This window comes from Gorilla gorilla, chromosome 14 (assembly GCF_029281585.2).
Source record: "Gorilla gorilla gorilla isolate KB3781 chromosome 14, NHGRI_mGorGor1-v2.1_pri, whole genome shotgun sequence".
NCBI lineage: Eukaryota > Metazoa > Chordata > Mammalia > Primates > Hominidae > Gorilla > Gorilla gorilla.
Genome location: NC_073238.2, coordinates 37,306,306 through 37,328,970, shown reverse-complemented (window position 1 = coordinate 37,328,970; position 22,665 = coordinate 37,306,306). Strand labels below are relative to the sequence as shown.

The 22,665-nt window shown below is 39.1% G+C and overlaps 1 long non-coding RNA gene across 1 annotated transcript in view; it reads right to left on the bottom strand.

Annotated features, from left to right (window-relative positions):
- LOC129526317 (uncharacterized) overlaps nucleotides 1-20,897 on the bottom strand; it is a 35,877-nt gene extending 14,980 nt beyond the window's left edge. The window contains exons 1-2 of the long non-coding RNA XR_008670978.1: nucleotides 20,793-20,897; nucleotides 10,098-10,346 (exon numbers count right to left, since the gene is read on the bottom strand). This is a non-coding gene — a long non-coding RNA (uncharacterized lncRNA). The remainder of the gene's footprint in view (nucleotides 1-10,097; nucleotides 10,347-20,792) is intronic.
- Nucleotides 20,898-22,665: the final 1,768 nt, after the last annotated feature.

Here is a 22,665-nt window from a genome sequence, read left to right as displayed (position 1 = left end):
AAAATAATCTAATTTTGCTTTAGGCCTCAATTATCCATTGATTAGATTTTCCCATGCTATTATTTTCCTATTGGTATTCAATTTATTAATAAAAATTGGATTGTTCTTAAATATAAAATGAACCTTGATGAGATTATATATTTATATAATGAAATAATAAAGGCACCATAAATGTGATTAATGCAATAAAATGTATTCTTTAGAGGTGTGTCCAGTGGCATCATATGCTCTTTCAGAGGCATATCTGTTGTTTATTATATATTACCCTTTCAGATAACCTTCATGAATTATTAAATCTTTTTTCAAATTTGTAAATTAATGCTGCAGTTCACCTAAGTCACTAAGACTGCATTTCCCAAATGCAGAAAGATAGAGGAAAAGAGAGGGTATCTTGGAAGTTTATGTTTTCATTTAATAATTTATTATAAACATAAGTCCTTCTCATTACATAGTTTTAACACATTATTTTCAATGGATTATTTAATTTTAATATCAAAATTTATAAACAAATATCAAAAAATGTTAAACACAAGTTCTGTTTGGACATGAAGTTGTCCTTCCCCACTGTATTATAAACAACGGGAATCATCCTTACTGGCTGGATAGAAATGTAACTCTTTATATGTCTCTCCAGGATATATGCTGTTTCAGGAACCATACCAATACACATACCCTAAATAGTGTATAAAAGCACTTGTCACTCTAATAGCTTAATTTTTCCCATTATCTAAATACATATGGGCTGTACTTGTGTACACCTACATCTCGCCAATTTGGGAAAAAAAACTCACCAGCTACAATGAAATAACAGAGACCAGATTTCAACTTCTACCTTGAACAAGTGGAAAACTGGGCAAAATGCATAAAACAGTAGATATCAGATGTTGGCCAACATTGCTAAGAGATGGCAAATAAACGCGGCAAGGCTTAGAAGTGCCCTGTGCTTCCTGGAGAGTTTCTGGTCTGCAGCACAGGAGGGATCCAAAGAGAGCCCAGTGAGCTCACTGACTTGGGGAAACTGAGTTCAGAACAAGGGGAGCCACAGTGGCCAGAATTTGCAGGACAAAATGCTGGAAAGGGAAAGAGGTCTGGGGATTTGTAGAGGGATCTCCTCTGGTCTTTGGTTTAGCACTGAATGAGCATGGGTGGGTGGAAACTACTGAGAGTCTGGAAAGAGCCATCAGAAAGGAGCAGCCAAACAATCCCCACAGCTCACACTGTGTGTGATACAGTGTGTGCAATTACACCATGTGTGTTATACAGTGTGTGCAATTGTGATACAGTGTGTGCAATTGTGATACAGTGTGTGTGCAATCACACTGTGTGATACAGTGTGTGCAGTTACAGTGTGTGTGATACAGGGTGTAATTACACTGTGTGATATGGTGTGTGTGCAATTAGAGTGTGTGATACAGTGTGTAATCACACTGTGTGTGATTTCACACTGTGTGTGATGCAGCGTGTGCAATTACACAGTGTGATATGGCATGTGCAATTATACTGTGTGATTTTGTGTAATCACAGTTTGTAATGGAGTGTGTACAATCACACCGTGTGTGTGATACTGTGTGCAATTCACAGTGTGGAATTAGTGTGTGATACAATGTGTGTAATTATACTGTGTGTAATAGTGTAACAGTCAGAGTTTAAGGTTATCTCTCTTGTTCCCTGAACATTGTTGTTATCCTGTTCTTTTTTCAAGGTGCCTAGATTTCATATTGTTCAAACACATGTGCTCTACAATTTGTGCAGTTGACGCAATCATCACAGGGTCTTGTTTTGACAGACATCCTCCTCAGCTTACAAAGATGACAGGATTAAGAGATTAAAGTAAAGACAGGCATAGGAAATCACAAGGGTATTGACTGGGGAAGTGATGTGTCCATGAAATCTTCACAATTTATGTTCAGAGATTGCGGTAAAGACAGGCATAAGAAATTATAAAAGTATTAATTTGGGGAACTAATATATGTCCATGAAATCCTCACAATTTATGTTCTTCTGCCATGGCTTCAGCTGGTCCCTCCATTCGGGGTCCCTGACTTCCCGCAACAACTAACCTAACATCACACCTAGAGGAACTAGAAAAACAAGAGATAAACCAACCCCACAACTAGTAGAAGAAAGGAAATAACCAAAATAACAGCTGAACTGAATGTAATTGAAATGCTAAAAACAATACAAAAGATCAACAAAATCAAAAGTTTGTTTTTTTGAAAGAATAAATAAGATTGATAAACCATTAGCTAGACTACTAAAGAAAAAAGAGTGAAGGCCCAAATAAACAAATAAGAAGTGACAAAAGGGACATTACCACTGGCCCGACAAAAATACAAAAAATCCTTAGAGACTATTATGAACACTTCTATGCAGAGAAGCTAGAAAACCTGGAATAAATTGATAAATTCCTGGAATCACAACATTCTCCAAAATTGAATCAGGAAGAGATTAAATCCTTAACAGACCAATAATCAGTTCTAAAATTGAATCAGAACAAACAAACAAAAAACCCTATCACTCAGAAAAAAAACCTTGAGTCAAATGTATTCACAGGTGAATTCTACCAGACTTATGAAGAGCTGGTACCAATGCTACTGAATCTATTCAAAAACACAGAGGAGGAAGGACTCCTCCCTAACGCATTCTATGAGGCCAGCATCCCAAAACCTGGCAGAGGCACAACAAAAAAAGAAAACTACAGACCAATATCCCTGATCAACATAGATGCAAAAATCCTCAACGAAAAACTAGCAAACTGGATCCAACAGCTCAACAAAAAGCCAACCCACCATGATCAAGTAGGCTTTATTCCTGGGATGCAAAGTTGGTTCCACATATGCAAATCAACAAATGTTATTAATCACACAAACAGAACAAAAAACAAAAATCACGTGGTCTTCTCAATAGATGCAGAAAAGACTTTTGATAAAATTCAACATCACTTCATGTTAAAAACCTCAACAAACTAGGCGTTGAAAAAACATACCTCAAAATAGTAACAGCCATCTCTGACAAACCCACGGCCAACATAATACTGAATGGGCAAAAGCTAGAAGCATTCTCCTTAAGAACTGGAACAAGACAAGAGGACCACTCTCACCATTCCTATTCATCATAGAAATGGAGGCACCAGCCAGAGCAATCAAGAAAGAGAAAAAGTGAAAGGCACACAAATAGGAAGAGAGGAAGTCAAACTACCTCTTTTCGCAGACAATATGATTTTATACCTAGAAAACCTCATAGTCTCTGCCCAAAAGCTCCCAGATTTTATACATAACTTCAGCAAGGTTTCAGTATTCAAAATCAATGTACGGAAATCAGTAGCATTTATATACAACAATGTCCAACTTGAGAACCAAATCAACAGCACAGTCCCATTCACAATAGGCACAATAGCATCAAAATATCTAGGAATACAGCTAATCAGGGAGGTAAAAGATCTGTACAACGAGAATTACAAAACACTGCTGAAAGCAATCACAAAAAGCACAAACAAATGGAAAAACATTCTATGTTTGTGGATAGGAAGAATTAATGTTCTGAAAATTTCTATATCGCACAAAGCAGTTTACAGATTCAATGTTACTACTATCAAATTACTAATGACATTTTTTACAGAATTAGAAAAAAGGTATTTTAAAATTTATATGGAACAAAAAAGGACCCTGAATAGCCAAAGCAGTCCTAAGCAAAAAGAACAAAGCCAGAGACATCACACTATCAAAATTTAAACTATACTACAAGTCTACAGTAATCCAAACAGCATGGTACTGGCACAAAAACTGACATATAGACCAATGGAACATGCTAAAGAACACTTATAACCATCTGATCATCAACAAAGTTGATAAAAAGAAGCAATGGGGAAAGGACTTCCTCTTCAGTAAATGGTGTTGGGATAACTGGCTAACCATATGCAGAAGATCAAAACTGGACCCTGCCCTTTCACCAGATGCAAAAAATCAACTTAAGATGGATTAAAGACTTAAATATAAAACCTAAAACTATAAAAACCCTAGAAGAAAGCCTAGGCAATACCATTCTGGACATAGGCCCTGGCAATAATTTCATGATTGATATGGCTTAGCTCTGTGTCCCCACCCAAATCTCATGTTGAATTGTAATCCTCAGTGTTGGGGGAGGGGCCTAGTGAGAGGTGATTGGATCTTGGGGGCAGATTTCCCCCTTGCTGTTCTTGTGATAATGAGCAAGTTCTCATGAGATATGGCTGTTTAAAAGTGTGTAGCACCTCCTCCTTTTCTGTCTCTCCTGCCCCCATGTGAAAATGTGCTTGCTTCCCCTTTGCTTCTGCCATGATTGTAAGTTTCCTGATGCCTCCCCAGCCATGCTTCCTGTGTAGCCTTTGGAACTGTGAGCCAATTAACCTCTTTTCTTTATAAATTACCCAGTCTCAGGTAGTTCTTTATAGCAATGTGAAAATGGACTAATACAATGATGAAGACACCAGAAGCAATTACGACAAAACCAAAAATTGACAAATGGGACTTAATTAAACGAAAAAGCTTTTTCACAGCAAAAGAAACTATCAACAGAGCAAACAGACAACCTACAGAATGGGAGTAGATGCAAAATAAGCATCCAATGAAGGCCTAGTATCCAGAATCTAGAAGGAACTTAAATTAACAAACAAAAACCACCCCTTTAAAAAATAGGCAAAGGACATGAACAGACACTTCTCAAAAGAAGACATACACACAGCCAACAAGCATATGAAGAAATGCTCAACATTATTAATCAGTAAAGCAATAAAAATCAAAACCACAATAAGATACCATCTCACACCTGTCAGAATGGCTATTATTAAAAAGCCAAAAAACAACAGATGTTGGTGAGGTTACAGAGAAAAGGGAATGCTTATATACCACTGGTGGGTATGTAAATTAGTTCAACCACTGTGGAAAACAGTACAGAGATTCCTAAAACAATTTAAGACAAACTGTCATTCAACCCAGAAATACCATTACTCGGTATATGCCCAAAGGAATATAAATTGTTCTCCCATAGAGACACATGCACATGTATGTTCACTGCAGCACTATTCACAATAACAAACATATGGAATTAACCTAAATGCCCATCAATGGTGAACAGGAAAAAATGTGGTACGTATTCACCACAGAGTATTTCACAGCTATAAAAAAGAAACAGATCATGTCCTTTGCAGCAACATGGATGGAGCTAATTAAGTGAGTCAATGCAGGAACAGAAAATAAATGCCACATGTTATCACTTATAAGTGGGAGCTAAATGTTGAGTACACTTGGGCACGAAGAAGGGAACAATGGACACCAGGGCTTACTTGAGGGTAGAGAGTGGGGGGGGAGAATGAGGATCACAAAACTACCTACCAAGTACTATGCTTATTACCTGGGTGATGAAATAATCTGTATACCAACACACAATTTACCTGTGTAACAAGCCTGCACAGGTACCCCCTGAATATAAAATAAAAGTTGGAAAAATTGGCCAAAATCTAGAATACTGATGACATCAAATCCTGTTGAGGATATGGAACAAAAGGAATTCTTGTTCAGGCTGGTGGGAATGAAAAATGGTACAGCCACTTTGGAAGATGTTCTGGCAGTTCTTACAAAGCTACACATAGTCTCATAATCCAGCAGTCACACTCCTAGGCATTTACTCAGCTGATCTGAAAACTATGTCCACACTAAAACTTACATGAGAATGTTTACAGAGGCTTTATTAATAATCATCAAATATGGAAGTAACCAAGATGTCCTTCTATTGGTGAATGGAAAAACAAACTGGTATATATATACAATGGAATATTAATCAGTGATAAAAAGAAATAAACTATTGAGACATGAAAAAAAACATAGAGATACCTTACATGTAAATTGGTAAGTAAGAGAAGACAGTCTGAAAAATTAAAATTCAGGCAATTCAGGCAAGAGTCCTGAAAGGAAGATGCTTGGAAAATCAGGACCAGGGGCCTTTGTGGAAAAGACATGCAGGTAGAGCTATGGGAGTAGGTAGAAAGCATGACAATCATTGTATTTGACATGGATGTGCACTACAAATTACATATTTCAGGGCAGACATGGAAGAACCAGTAGGACAGAACTTGTCTAGAGTTGCCAGCTAGCCTCTGTGCTCACTTGCCCCAGCGCTTATGCAATGGGCTCACAGACAGAGTGGCCAAATTGCAGAGATGGAAGTTTTGGGCTAACAGCATGGGCTTTCTGTCATCTAGGCTGACCTGGCTACTACTGCTGCCAAAGTTCTGATGTGTCAGAGATAGGGACCCAAACTGAGCCCCCAATAAAGTATTGCAACTTGAAGAAATGAACCTGCCATTTCATGGCAATTTTACTTGAATGGATTCGACCCTGGGAAGAGAGGTGATTCATGCTTATTGGACATAATATATTCTGAATACAGGTTTACCTTTCCTTTCCATCCCAAATGCCTTTGCCAGTACCATTACTCAGTGGTTCAGAGAGAGTCTGATTTACAGACATGAACTCCTTCATAACACTGTTTGGGACCAAAGAATTCACTCGCTGAATAGGATATGTGACACTGAGCATATAGCATTGGATCCCCTGGTACTACCACAGATCACACCATCCAGAAGCTTCTAGTCTTGCAGGGCATGGAAATAGATGCTTCAAGATACAACTAAGGTGATGGCTTGGAGAAGAGCCTCTGTAGGCTTGAGATGTTATCCTTCAAGTGTGATATGTAACTTAGTGTGATATGTATCCTTCAAGTGTGATATGTAACAGATAGTATAACTTATATAATACAGTCTGTGTCTTCAGGAGGTGGAATACGTGGGTCCAAAATTCAAGGAATGGAAGTAGGAATGACTCTGTGAACTCATCACTCTCATTGATCCATTTGGGGCTGTTTGTGTTTTGTATCATTTCAACTCTCTGTTGTCAAGAGGTCCTCATTCTCAGAAGGATAACTCCACCAGGAAACCCAGGCAGGCTTAAGTTAAACTTAAAACTATCTGCCACCAGTTCATAACATTGTACAAACAGGTAAAGAATTGAATCACTGTCACACAGGGGTAATTGACCTTTGTCGTCATGATGAGATAGGGTCAAAGCCACTTAAAATCAGTAAAGAGGAATCACTCCTACCTAGAGTAGATCATCAGGTGATCCATTGGGATGTCTCTTGGTGTTGTCATGTTCAGTTTTAACTGGGAATGGGTAATTACCATCTAACAAGAGCATTAACATGGGCTCAGATCCTTTGTGGATGAAAGTCAGTCAACCACCACACAAGACATCTGGGCCAGAAGAAATGCTAGATGAGAGTATTGGGTATGGGTGGTAGAGGAGAGATAAAACAAGTATTGATAATTATGACCTTGGAAATAACTTCAATCATGGGTTATAGGTTGTTCCATTAACTATCATCTTATAGAAGTTTTTAACCTAGAAATTATTAACCATTATAATTTTGAAGAAACTGTGACATGATGGCATAAACTTAACGTCAGCAATAACTGGGACTGAGCAGTGAAAGGGATGGATGTTGTTAGACACCGTCAGTATCTGTGGGTGGATCCCATGTGTCTCTCCTATGGGTTCTGTGTTCCTAATCTCCAGTTTCTTTGTGTTTGACTCCTGCCAGTCCCCACTTGCAAACTTTTTTTTTTTTGACAGAGTCTCCCACTGTTGCCCAGACTGGAGTGCGGTGGCAGGATTTCAGCTCACTGTAAGCTCCGCCTCCCGGGTTCATGCCATTCTCCTGCCTCAGCCTCCTGAGTAGCTGGGACTACAGACGTCCGCCACCACGGCCGGCTAATTTTCTTTTTGCATTTTTAGTAGAGACGGGGTTTCACCGTGTTAACCAGGATGGTCTCGATCTCCTGACCTCATGATCTGCCTGCCTCAGCCTCCCAAAGTGCTGGGATTACAGGCATGAGCCACCGTGCCCCGCCCCAAACTTGCAAAGTTATTTAAAGGGCTACCCACTTGCAAACTTCTTTAAAGGGCTACTTTTAGGTTATTGGAGCTGCTTCCTCTGTTGCACCAAGAGTCACAAGTGTCTGGCAGTTCTATTTCCCTCCAGGTAGCCCACTTCCAATGACTGACTGCTGAAAGAGGATGAAAGCCCAGCTTCTTTGCCTCCACAAGCAACAAACTCCACAGTGAAATGTATGTTCTGAGGCTTCTTGTGGGATCAGGCTGAGCCCTGAACTTTACCTTGTTTGGCTTATTTCCCCTCCTTTTCCTGCTTCTTCTACTTCTTACTACTAGGTGTAACTTGTTAATAAATTACTTGCATAGACATTCTTATTTTAGAATCTGCTTCTGAGAAATCTGAACTAAGACTGTAAAATTTTTTTGATAACACATGTTGGTAATGTAGAATATCTATTTAGAAGAAAATAAAATTATATCCTCATTTTTCACCATACAGAAGTATTTCAAAGAGATTAAAGAACTGAGTACCATATTTTAAAAACAAAATAAAAGTAAATAATTTCATATAATCTTAGGCTAGTAGTCTTTTCTAGGCATCAAATCAATGCCCAAGAGAAAAATTAGGAAATAGAATCACAAACTAATATAAAGTTTTCTAACAAGCAAAAGATGCTTTATGTTAAAAAAAGATGAAAGACAGATTGAAAAAATATATGCAAGACTGCCAAGACCAGCTCGGTCAGGGAGACCATAACCCAGTGGCATTAGAGGAACTGAAGACACACACACACAGAAATACAGAGGTGTGAAGTGGGAAATGAGGGGTCTCACAGCCTTCAGAGCTGAGAGCCCCGAACAGAGATTTACCCACGTATTTATTAATAGCAAGCCAGTCATTAGCATTGCTTCTATAGATATTAGATTAACTAAAAGTATCACTTATGGGAAACAAAGGGATGGGCCGAAATAAAGGAATAGGTTGGGCTAGTTATCTGCAGCAGGAGCATGTCCTTAAGGCACAGATCACTCATGCTATTGTTTGTGGTTTAAGAGTGCCTTTAAGTGGTTTTCTGCGCTGGGTGGGCCGGTGTTCCTTGCCCTCATTCCTGTAAACCCACAAACTTCCAGCGTGGGCACTATAGCCATCATGAACATGTCACTGTGCTGCAGAGATTTTGTTTATGGCCAGTTTTGTGGCCAGTTTATGGCCACATTTGGGGAGGCCTGTTCCCAACATGTCTCCCTTATTTGATTTGCAAAGTGATAAAAGCAAAGGCAGCTTTGTCACAGTGAGCTACTTCTCACGGGAGTCAGGATCCGCATCTGCAGACTATACAAAGACAAACAACACAGATTAAAAGCACAATCATCATTGAAATCACAGAGCTTCCAAGTGTTTTTATCCATTTTAATGGGTTACTAGCTACCAATCTGTCTGCAGCTCCTTCAAGCACTCCAGTTCCTGGCATTAAGGTCAGGTGTGCCTGGGATGCTTTAAATATTTGTTCTTTTAATTTTGCAATATCCAAAAACAAGTTTGTAAAGTGTCCTTCTAGATGCTTTTTTATTCTTTCCCAAATTTTGGTTTTATTAAGAGCTATTAATAGTTTCTACAAATCCTTATGTTTAGCTCCTACAACGGGCCATTATCATTTGAGGTTGAGGTGTCACTATACCGCCATGGTTCCAGATAATAGGAACTTTTGCCATACTTCTTATCATTTCTACCATCTGACCTTTTTGTTCAGATCAGCTGAACATAGTGTGGCCATGGCACGCAGACTGAGAGGTGCAATTTAAGCTAAACATCCCCTCGGGGACCAATCAATAATGATTCCATAGGAATAATTGCGCAGCACCTCTGCCTGTTCTGCAGTGCAATCTTCCTAAACAAGTACGTTCATTATTTCTGGCCAGGTTCTATTTTGTTTACAAATAGGTTTTTGAGGGCAGTATGCCTCAATTATAGGAGCAGATTTGTTATGGTAAATACTGAGATTAGAAAGCATGTGTAACTGTGTCATAGAGTGATTACATCCAGGCATTATTGCCAGCCAAGATTTATAAATATGCCCAATAGATATAATTGTTCTCTGTGTCAGCCCTTGTTGAAGGAATACTCATGGCAATGGTGATCACTGCTATCATAGCTACCATTAAATTACTCACTGTGACTGGTTGTTCCGGTTTCCTCAGGTTTCCTTCCACCATCTGTAACAGCTTCTTGATCTGTCCCCAGGTGGATGGCTGTGTTTGACAGGTGTTGCTCATGACATTTGGGGTCCTCCTCAGCATCAGCCACGACATGGCTGCAACTGGTGGGTCCTCGGGATCCTCCCGGAATCTCTTCCTTGGCATCTGGCTCATGATAAGGTTTCAGGTGTCTTGATGGTATCCAAATTGGCTGTTGATTTTGGCCTGGAGAAATACAAGCATAACCTCTATCCCAAGTTATTATTTTACCTATTTCCCAACTTTTTGTTATCGGATCTCTCCACCAAACCAGTTGTTCTGCTTCTGTCTTTGCAGCTGTTTTCTGTAGATGCTGTTCAGCTGCTGATAACATCTGGCCTTTGGGCAGGCTCAAGAAATTTAAAGTTAATAATGCCAGATTCAATTGTGTATGGGCTGTCCTATAATCCTTATTTGTCCCCCTTTTTTGTTTTTGTCATCAGTTGTTTATCTGTTTGAAATAGTAACTGAGCATTTTCAATTAACTGTGTGGAATGGACCACGTATGAAGAATCAGAAATCACATTAATAGGCATATCAAAAGCAGTCAATACCTCAATTACAGCTACAATCTCTGCTTTTTGAGCTAAAGTATAGGGTGTCTGGAAAACTTTACTTTTTTTTACCAGAATGAAAAGCTTTACCATTACTAGACCCATCTGTGAAACAATGAAAATGCTTAGCAGGCTGCAGCTTGTTTACCGCAGGAATTGTAAATGCAAACTGTTCATAGGCTTGCTCACCTAAGGGGATAGTAAAGAAACAGTCTTTTAAATCTATGACTATTAAAGGCCATTTTTTTGGAATTATAGCAGAAGAAGGCAATCCTGGCTGTAATGCTCCCATAGGTTGTATAACTGAATTCATGGCTCTTAAGTCAGTTAACATTCTCCATTTACCTGATTTTTTCTTAATTACAAAAACTGGGGAATTCCAAGGGGAAAATGTTGGAGTTACGTGCCCATTTTCTAATTGTTCAGTAACTAATTTCTCTAAAGCCTCCAGTTTCTCTTTACTTAGCGGCCACTGTCCTATCCAAATTGGCTTATCTGTTAACCATTTTAAAGGTATAGGTTCTGGAGGCTTAACAATGGCCACCATCAAAAATGATATCCTAATCTTTGATGGAAACTTTGTCTTTCCACTTGAAGTGGTTCTTTCAAACCTTGCAAGTTTTTTCCTAGTCCCATACCAGGGACATACCCCATTTCATGCATCATCTGTTGATTCTGAGGGCTATGTAATTGTTCTGGAATTAGAACTTGTGCTCCCCACTGTTGTAATAAATCTCTCCCCCATAAATTTATAGATACAGAAGTTATAATTCGTTGAATAGTCCCAGGTTGTCCATCGGGCCCTTCACAATGCAAAATATAACTGCTTTGATATACTTCAGGGGCTTTACCAACTCCAACTCTGTTAAATTGAGTGGGTTGAATTGGCCACGCGGACGGCCAGTGCTGTAGAGAAATGATTGAAATGTCCACTCCGGTATCTACCAAACCTTTAAATTTCTTTCCCTGAATAGTTGTTTCACAGGTAGGACGTTTATCAGTAATTCGATTTACCCAATAAGCTGCTTTGTCGTGTTTACTTGTGCTTCCAAATCCTCCTGTCCGTTTAATTTCACTTTTCCCTGTTTCCACATACGACACAATCAGGAGCTGTGCTATACACTCTCCTGGCTCTGCTTTCCAGGGAACAGAAGTAGATGTAACAATTTGAATTTCCCCATTGTAATCTGAATCAGTGACTCCTGTATGTATTTTTACCCCTTTAAAACTTAAACTAGACCTTCCTAAAAGTAATACTATCATCCCTGCTGGCAAGGGTCCACAGACTCCTGTTGGGACCTTTTGAGGGGGTTCCCCAGGCAGAAGGCTCACAGCTTTTGTGCAGTATAAATCTACTGCAGCACTACCAGCTGTGGCGGGGGACAGACATTGTACAGGGGTGAGGGAATGGCCGAAGCCGTAAATCCCTCGGTTTGGAATGGGGCCCAGGATGGGCCCCTCATGGCATTTCCCAAAATCAGGTTCCCATCTTTATCAAACTTAGAGTGACACTGATTAGCCCAATGTTTTCCTTTTTTACATTTTGGACATATTTCAGGCTCAGCAGTTTTCTTTTCTCCCGTATCTGGCGGCCTGACTTGCTGATATTTTCTACATTCTTTTTTTGTATGACCATGCTTCCCACAGTTAAAACAAGCTCCAGGAAATGGAGTATTTCCTTTATCCACTCTCAGTCCTGCCACTGCCTGTGCTAGCAGAGTAGCCTTATGCAGATTACCTCCAATACCATCACAGGCCTTGATATAATCAACTAAATGTGCTTTCCCGAATTTAAAAGGAAAAGGCTCAAATGTAGCTATAATATTTCCCTATTGATCTGGCAGGTGTATTCTAACAGGGAACTGGCAAGCCTCTATATCACCCTCTCGTCTAGCTTGCTGAATTCCTGCCTGAATAGAACTGAGAGCGGTTGCTCAAGCCGCTGCTCGAACAGTCACTGGGGCAACTACTTTTCGCCCAGTGTCCTCTGGAAAAGAGAGATCTGCAGGGTCAGGCCACTCTTTTTCTTCAAAATAACAATGAGGGGGTGCAGAAGGGTAGGGATGAACCTCTCCCTCCTTTGCCACTTTAGCTTTAGCTGGCAAATAAACATGCTCTGTAACCTCTTCTGTTACTTCGTTATACTCTCCTTCCTCCTCCTCATCAGTGTGAAAATACTCTCCTTCCTCCTGATCAACAGTTCACATCATCAGTGTGAACGAACCACAGCCCACACTTGTACCATTGTTACCCTGATGCTTCTGAGCTCCTCTTCTTACTCACCACGGGGATTGCTTTAAGAGTACTCGAGTGTCCTCCAGCTAGTTCCACATTCTTCAACTGTCACTCCGGCGAACCTTTGACCTAGATTCAAGCCCCCACATATGGGTGCCACTTGTCGATACCAGCTCTGTCAGGGAGACCCTAACCCAGTGGCATTAGAGGAATTAAAGACACACACCCAGAAATATAGAGGTGTGAAGTGGGAAATCAGGGGTCTCACAGCCTTCAGAAGCTGAGAGCCCCAAACAGAGACTTACCCACATATTTATTAACAGCAAGCCAGTCATTAGCATTGTTTCTATAGATATTAGATTAACTAAAAGTATCCCTTATGAGAAACGAAGGGATGGGCCGAAATAATGGGATGGGTTGGGCTAGTTATCTACAGCAGGAGCATGTCCTTAAGGCACAGATCGCTCATGCTATTGTTTGTGGTTTAAGAACACCTTTAAGCGGTTTTCTGCCCTGGGTGGGCCAGGTATTCCTTGCCCTCATTCCGGTAAACCCACAACCTTCCAGCGTGGGCATCATGGCCATCATGAACATGTCACAGTGCTGCAGAGATTCTGTTTATGGCCAGTTTTGTGGACAGTTTATGGCCAGATTTTGGGGGCCTGTTCCCAACACAAGACATTAAAACGGGTTACATATATTTTATAGCAGAAGACCCTAAAAATAAAAAATAAACCAAGTAACCCAAAATGAGAAAAGATTTGTATAGTTAATTGACAAATGGAACGTACTATACCACATTAATGAAAAAATGCAAATTAAAACTAAATATTCTGTGAATAGAATATTAGAAAAAATTACGATTGGCAAGAGGATGTAAAAATACATACTTATATTCACCTCTGGGTAGAGAGAATTATATTGGTCAGTATCCATCAACATTTTAAATGTGCAAACCTATACCTCAGGAATGCCTCCTGTAAGAATTTATCTTACAGTATATACATAAGCAACTGCACATACATACTCGCCCACACAAGTCTTGTCATTGATGGTGTTCACCCATACACTATACAATGCTTTATAATGTGCCTATTTTTTAACTCACAAATCAAAGACCTTTCAAAATCAGCCTATGTAAATCCTATTGTTCCTTTGATCTCTGTAAAGTATATCACTGTATATTTTTTCATCATTTCCTCAATTAATGAAACTTTAAATTATGTCCAAACAGTTGCTCAATACTGCATTTAATTAATTTCCAACTGGTTTTGGAAATGTTTTCTGTGTATTTGTTTATCTTTTCAATCTTGCAAATACCAGCTTTTATCTTTGGTTGATGTATATCTTCTACTCATCAATCACTGATCTGTGCTCTATAATTTGTGTTAAAACCACCACACACATTTGTGATATTCAATGTCCCTTGCCTTGCAATTGTAGGAGCTATGAATATAGGTTTTGTGGTCAGCTTTATTAGAATGAGAGCTCCACCACCTGATAGCTATTGATCTTGGGCAAGTTCTTCGACTCCCTAAGCTTCAATTACCTCATTTGCTAAAAGTAGATAAGAAGAATATCTCTACTTCTTTAGTGAGTCAAAATAAGAAATAAAATAAGGTCTGCAAATTGCCCTCTGAAAGCAACAGATGTTTATCATCTCTAGAGGAATTCATTATTCCAGATTCTGTGGTGGAAGGAGGGGGATTTGGAATGAAATCAGGATTCCCAAACATTTATGAGGAAAAATAAAAGTTGAAGCCTTCCATTTCTAAAATATCTTTTCAAGGTATAATACAAAATTTTAGAGTGGTTTAATTCAAAACTCTGAAAAAAAATGGCAGTCACAATTGACTCGTTACTGGTCTCTTTTAGTTTCACCAACTCTGTTTAGCAAACCTCTTTAATCCTATCATAGAAATACAAATAATCTTTTCTTCTTAAGAACCGAGAAATTCCAATGCAATACTATATGAAAGAAAATAAGTAAATGTTGAAATAAGGGATTGTAAGATAGAGTAATAAACTAAAAGCACACAGCAAACATTATAAATAGAAAAACTAAATATCCAGGGAAGACAATGGTGTTGAATTAGATAAATTGTGTAAAACCTTCACTTAACTGTTTAGCATTTAAGGTTAATTATTGAAATTGCATTGCTACTTTTACAAAATTCTGTCTTCCTTTTACAAAGTTATGACGTTTAAATTATTTTATCAACCATGTAATCTGGTTAATTAGCTCAGAAAGCAAAATGAAGATAAAAAAGCATGAGTGTGGTTTTAGGAAGACCTGATACTAGCTGTGTGATTCTGGCCAAGTGCTTAACTCCTTTCCATCCCCTTTCTTCATCTCCAAATGAGGGCCATCAGTACCTCAACTTCGAGGGTTTTAATGAAGAGTAGATAAAATAAATGAGGAGTATCCACCATGTGCCTTGAACACAGTAAGTACACAACACATGGTAGCTGATGTTCTTGAGAATCTTGGCATTCATATTTTGAGACCTACTTTTTCCCTCAAAGAGCTGATAATGTTAGGGTAAAAAGAAATGTAAGCATGTAATAATAAAATTCCAGAATTCAGGCTTATGCACTCAAGGTCACCTAAGGAAATTGGTATTGTTTTCAGATGCTTGGGCCATACTCCGCCCAATTTTTTAAGTATCTCAAAGATAAAACCCAGAAACTCCTTTCTTCAAGAGAATCTCAGCAACCCTAGGAATCTACCGCTATTCTGCTACTATCACTGGTCTGGTTCTAGTTTTCCACGTAGCAACCCTCCCCATTTCATATTTTATTTCCTGAATAAACATCCTCCCACTTCTCCCTCCTGTATGTTTTTTCCTCATCTACCATTAGAGCAGACAATTGCCTAACACTTTTCTTTATTCAGGTCTCTCCAGAGGGTAGTCCATATATATTTGTAAACAAATTTCGTCAGGTGTCTTGTCATGGCTGAAATCTTTCTTTTCTTTCTCTACTGCAGCCCCAATAGGCTTGGTACTTGTCTATTAGATCACACCAAGTCAATGCTTCCCGTGGTGATTCTTGAAGGCCATTGCTATCATAGTCACTGCCAGCTAGCACCGCTGCTATTTCTGATTCCACGGTTTTATCATCCTCCATTCATGCAGCACTTTCTTGAAACCAAATGCGTGTTATTTATTTCTCCTAAAGTCCATCTCTTTACATTTGATTCATTTTTCTAACTTATAAAAAATTCCATCATCCAGGCACTCATGATATTTTCAGCTGCAGCATCTGCATAAAGCATATAAAGTATCTGCTATATGTTCACTCACATCATTGGCTAACATGTTGCATGGTTTCCCCTCTGGTTCTCTGTGTTTTATACCTTCCCAGGCAGGTTAAGACCCATTGTATATTCATGTTATAATTCAAATATAGGCTTAACACTTTCTAACCAAATCATAACTCTTCTAGAATGAAGAGTGTGTGGGAGTGATAGATATGTGCAGAAAGATAAGTTGGTATTCTTGACACAAATTGAAAATGCTCAATAAATATTGGCTAAATGAATGGAAGAGCTGGCTGGTTGGACAAGATGACCTTGGATCATGTAGGAAATGGTCAAACCGAACAACTGTAATGTGATGTTTTTTCCAGTTGGAATCATCATTAGCTACAAAATGCTCCAATTAATTAGTAAATGCAAATTTAAAATTTAGATGCAAAAAAAGAGATGCTACCACTTAAACATATTTGTTTTTTGCTATGCTTTATTTGTACCTTTCCTTTAAGTAATAATTCTATCATAAAAGAGTAGATCAAATATAATAATTCCTTATTATGAATAATTTTGAGGGTTGCAATTAAGAAGAAATGGATAAATGTTACAGAACAGGCAGAAAAAATTATTCTACAGAAAGCTATAAAAAGAATTCAGAATCTGGGGATATATTTTATGGACTGATATAGTTTGAGTGTCTCCTTCAAATTGCATGTTGAAATGGTGGGAGAAACACCTCCTACCAGGCCCCAGTGTTATAGAGATGGGGTCTGTTAGGAGGTGTTGAGATCATGGGGGTGTACCCCTCATGAATGGTTTAGTGCCATCCCCTTGGTGATGAGTGAGTTCATGCAAGATCTGGTTATTTAAAAGTGTGTGGGCCGGGCGCATTGGCTCACGCCTGTAATCCCAGCACTTTGGGAGGCTGAGGTGGGAGGATCACAAGGTCAGGAGTTCAAGACCAGTCTGACCAATACGGTGAAACCCCGTCTCTACTAAAAATACAAAAAATTAGCTGGTCATGGTGGCGCACACCTGTAGTCCAAGCTACAGGGGAGGCTGAGGCAGGAGAATCACTTGAACCCAGGAGGTGGAGGTTGCAGTGAGCCAAGATCAAGCCACTGCACTCCAGCCTGGACAACAGAGCAAGACTTCATCTCAAAAAAAAAAAAAAAAAAAAAAAAAGATGTGTGCACCTCCCATTCCCTTTATTGCTTCAGCTGTTGCCATGTGATGTGTAAGCTCAGCCTTCGGTCATGAGTCGAAGCTCCCTGAGGTCTCTTCAGAAGCCAAGTAGATGCTGGCGCCATGCTTCCTATACAGCCTGCAGAGCCATGAGCCAATTAAAACTCTTTTCTTTATGAATTACCCAGCCTCAGATATTTCCTTATAGCAACATTAGAATAGACTGACGCAAGGACAGTATAGGAGTTTTTCTGAAGAAAGAAATTAAACAACATATAACCAGTTGATGATAAATGTCTTTCTGTGGAGAAGAAATGTTTCTAGACGTTTACATTTTTATGTTTTAATTTTCACTCCACTGCCTTCTCCTGTGAAAGCCCCAACCTCTCTAGATTCAAGTTATCTGATATATAAAATAATTTTCCAAGCTGACTTACTGAATATCTTAGAAATTTGAGAGGTCTAAAATCTACCAAAATACATTTAACTACTACTTATTCTATTTTTTTAAAAGAGCCTTTGTCTTCACTCGAAGAATTTTGCTGCTAATTTCTCAAAATGTAGTATTATTAGTTTTCAGCCAAAGTTTTGTTATTTATTAGAAAAAAGTACAAAGTTGTAGCTGTAAAGGAAGACTAGGTCTAGGAATGTAATGTATAACATGAGGGCTATCATTAATAATATTGTATTGTATACTGGAAATTTGCTAAGACAGTAGATTTTGGGTACTTTTATAACACACACAAAAAGGTAAGTATTGGGGAGGATAGATATGCTAATTTGCTTGACATTTCACTATGTATATGTATATCAAAACATCATGTTGTGCACTTTAAATATATACAATAAAAATATTTTGGAAGATAGTGAACAGTGTAAAAAGAGTTCAAATTCATTTTCAAGGACATTTTATAGTTAAAGCTGGGAGTCAATGAAGGATTTCTCATATTTATAATCAGATACATGTAACACAGTTTCTTTTTCTGCCATTTCTACCAAAATCACATAATGATGTTTTTCTCTTTATTGCTCTTACTTGGTTGTTTATACCATGCTGTGACTTTACCCCTGATTTTATGCTTCAGGAAGTGCTAAGAGTCAAATGAAACTTATATTCAGTGGTAGCTAAAGCGCCCACTTTATATTGTGTTGAGCAAGCCTTCTGAGCACAGGATTTGTAACAGAAGGGAGTACAAAAATGTGAGACCAAGTGACTTGTTTGTGCCTACGAGAAATAAATGTGAAATATAGAGGCCATGATGATTACATTGCACAAACCAACCTTTCTTCAATGTGAAGGTTTCTCTGGAACATTGTAATGGGAAATAGATGTGAGTCCTAAAACAAAAGTGTTTACTTCCTGAAGAAAACAGCTGAGAAAGTGCAAAGCCAAAGAGCACCTACAGAGCTATTTCTATACAATCAATGCCAGCTCAGTAAGGGAGGCTTTGATTTGCTACCCAGGCAAGAAGGGAAGCCCAGAGATGCTGACCTTCCCCAGTTGGCAACATCTCAAAGACGAGTCACTGGCGAAGGCATTTGGAGTTCTCATCGTTCTTCTTTAAGTGTCTGTGTTTGAAGTTTACACACAGTCTATTCACCTTGGCCACTTTTGTAAATGTGCTTAACAGTATCTGTAAATCACTACGTTTCAAAAGTTTTTCACTTTAATTTTTTTCTCATCAGTTCTCTCACACTCTCATTTCTAAACAAGTAATTATGTCTTTTGCAGTAAAAAGCAGCCTTATGAGGTACCTGCTGAGTTTCATAAAACTGAATATTGTCTTTGCAAACAAGCTTCCTCTCTGTAGCTTCAGTGGAAATGGTCATAAATCATATATAATTAGGTAAGTAGACTGTGCCACATTCAGCATTTGAGAAGAATACCATGAAATGGAAGGCAATTTTCTGTCTTTTTCCCTTAGTGAAAAGATAACAAGTTTCAGTCCTAATTTTGAATGTCTTTAGACACACTAATTGGTTTTTATTTGTTTTTGTTTTTTCCTTCCAAGGAAGAAAAGTAATCAAACATCACTTGGTGTTGTAGCAATGTAATAGAAAAAATGAAAATTTAAAACAACGATGAATTAGAGATTTATCCTACCTCCTAGAGTCTGATACTAACATCACCACTGCTGATAAAATCCAGATCTTCACTGGAACACTGGAAGAGTGGTCAGTACAGCCCTCCCTTTCATTTCCAGGAAAGAGAAGTCTAGCCATGGAGGCAGTGAGTCAGAGCCTAAAACAAATCCAGAGGTGCTCCAGTCCCATTATCAGGGTTCTTCACTGTCCCTCTTGTTTGATGCAGTTCTACTTTTTCTTTCCTAGTGTCTTTGAGGGCTTAAACTTGGTTCAAAAAAGGTCTTGAAACCAAGACCCACCAAATTGGGAAGGACCAGAAGGGCAAGGTAAAGTTACTGTCTATTTTTGTGTAGTAATGTTTGTTTTGCTTTGTTTTCAAGTGTTTCCTGGGGAAAGGAAATAAAGAAGCTTGGACAGTTAAGAGAAAAGCAGTTTGCATTAGTCAATAATGGAGGATATAAAAATTGCAGAATTAGCCTGGTGCAGTGGCTCATACTTGTAATCCTAGTACTTTGGGAGATTGAGGCAGATGGATCGTCTGAGGTCAAGAGTTTGAGACCAGTCTGGCCAACATGGTGAAACCCTGTCTCTACTAAAAACACAAAAATTAGCTGGGCCTGCTGGCTAACCCAAGTTACCAGAGACTGAGGGAGGAGAATTGGTTGAACCCAGGAAGTGGAGGTTGCAGTGAGCCGAGATCATGCCACTGCACTCCAGCCTGGGCAACAGAGAGAGACTCTGTCTCAAAACAAAAACAAAAACAAAAACTGCAGAATTTAGAAATGGTATTAAGGAAATACATTGTATGTGGATTTCCAAAGAATGGTGTCAGAAGTGTGACAGTGTGGAAGGACAGCTTTGTGGAGGAGGTACATTCTTATGTTATTTTCCTTTCACCTTTTCATAAATGAGGCAACAAGAGCTTCTTTAAGTGTAATCCCCAGACCAGCAGCATTGGCATTCTGTGAGAACCTGATAGAAATGCAAATTTCTAGGTCTTCACTCACACCTGTTCAGAGGCCTAGCAATGTGTATTACGAGAAGCTATTCAGGTTATTCTGATGTACACTAAAGTTTCAGAACTCCTGATGCAGAGGGTACATGAAGAGATACATAGTTAAATATATCTTCTAAGTCAGATACGTCCTCCAAAACCTGGGTGCACTTACTATGTGACCTTGAAGAGGTACTTAACTTCAAAAGATATTGGCATTCTCCTCTATAAATGGAAACAGTAATAAATACATTGTAGGATGGTTGTCAGAGTTAAATGAGATATTGAATAGGTAATAAAATATTAGATGGAACCTTTCCTGTTACCTTGCTAAATGACCAACAAGTACATCCACATTCTAATGAGAATCATTAGATATGTCCAAGCAGAAATTCCCAAAATGCAACAGAAATGATCCAGCATCCATCAAGCTTCTATAGCCAACAAGAGGAGATCTGAAATTGCAAGGACAATGTTTAATGGAATTTTCAGGAGTGGATTAAGTTGCAGAGAGTGTTAAGATTTTTTTTTTTCCTACTTTCTTTTTAGGAGATAAAAGTATGTTTTTCCCTCCCAATAGGCCAAGAGGGAATACTCCAAGAAAACTCTTCTGGAGACAAAAAGTCCATAAAGGAAAGTAAGATATGTAATCACCTGCTAGTTTTATTGTAGGTCCATTTGGACACAGCCATTTAGGTAGAGCAAGGCAAAATAATTCTTGTGAGGACCTGTCATCTGTCCCCAGGATGAGGGAACATAGGTTAATACTGACTCTGATGTGTTCCTTCCCACGTCGAGAATTTTAAAGTCTGCAAATCTGTAGCCCAAAATTGATTCCAGGAAGAGGAGTGAGCAGTTGGGCCTTGAAGAATGCACAAACATGCCACACAGGAGAGTCAGTATGTGGAGGCTGCCAGAGAGGACATAGCAGCCAGTCATTCTCAGCTGAGTGAGGACCACGGGGAGCACCAGCTCAGGGGTAAGACTCTGTCCTTCCAGCATCCTTTCCCCCCAACCCCCATTTTCTTTGCTCTGATCCTGGAAGAGTCAGAAGGTGGAGGAGAGAGTGAGGAAAGGCTGAGCAAGGTGAAAGTGTAGGTATCTTTCTTTAATTATGGCTGGTCCCTGAACTGGGGGAAGGGCAGATATTTGAGTATGATATGACAATAGAGTCAGGTTTTAGACTAAATTGGACTATTATAGTTTTTTGTTTTTTTTTTTTAGATGGAGTCTTGCTCTTGTCACCCAGGCTGGAGTGCAATGGCATGATCTCAGCTCACTGCAACCTCCACCTCCCAGGTTCAAGTGATTCTCCTGCCTCAGCCTCCCAAGTAGTTGGGATTACAGGCGCCCACCACTACGCCTGGCTAATTTTTGTGTCTTTAATAGAAACAGGGTTTCACCATATTGGTCAGGCTGGTCACGAACTCCCGACTTCAGGTGATCCACCTGCCTCGGCCTCCCAAAGTGCTGGGATTACAGGCGTGAGCCACTGCACTCGGCTGGACTATTATAATTTCCAAAAATGACACTGTTCTAGTAGATGGGAAACTACTGAAAAGTGATGGAATCTTATCCAAAGGGCTGATGGCGAACAAGAGAGATGTAATAAAGTTTGAAGGAAGAGATAGGAAAAAAACAGTAAAATAATTTTTGATTTGTACTTCAACAAATCTACTGCTTTCAATACACTTTCACATGTAAATTACCTAAGAGAGTGCCTGTAATATAGAAGCAGGTCAGTACATGTTTATTTTCTTTTCCTTTTGGTTTTTCTCTCTTTTTGTGACTCTCTAGGAAGGCTGTAAGGAACAGGTGATTAAATGTGACCTTTCATGATTTTTCAGTTAAAAGGTTGCTGTGGTTCAAATGACGGTGTCCTCTCTAAAATACATGTTGAATAATCCCTAATGTACTGAGAGCTGCGGCCTTTGGGAGGTGATTAAGTCATGAGGACTCTGCCTTCATGAATGGGATTAGCACCCTAATAAAAGGGGACAAGTTTGAAGAGAGCACTCTCTTGCTCTTTCATGCCTTCCACTTGTGAGGACACAGCATTCTTCCCCTTTGGAGGATTCAGCAACAAGGCACCATCTTCGAGACAGAGCAACCCTTACCCAACACAGAACCTGCTGGCACCTTGATCTTGGACTTCCCAGCTTCCAAAACTATGAGACTATTAATATATTTCTATTGCTT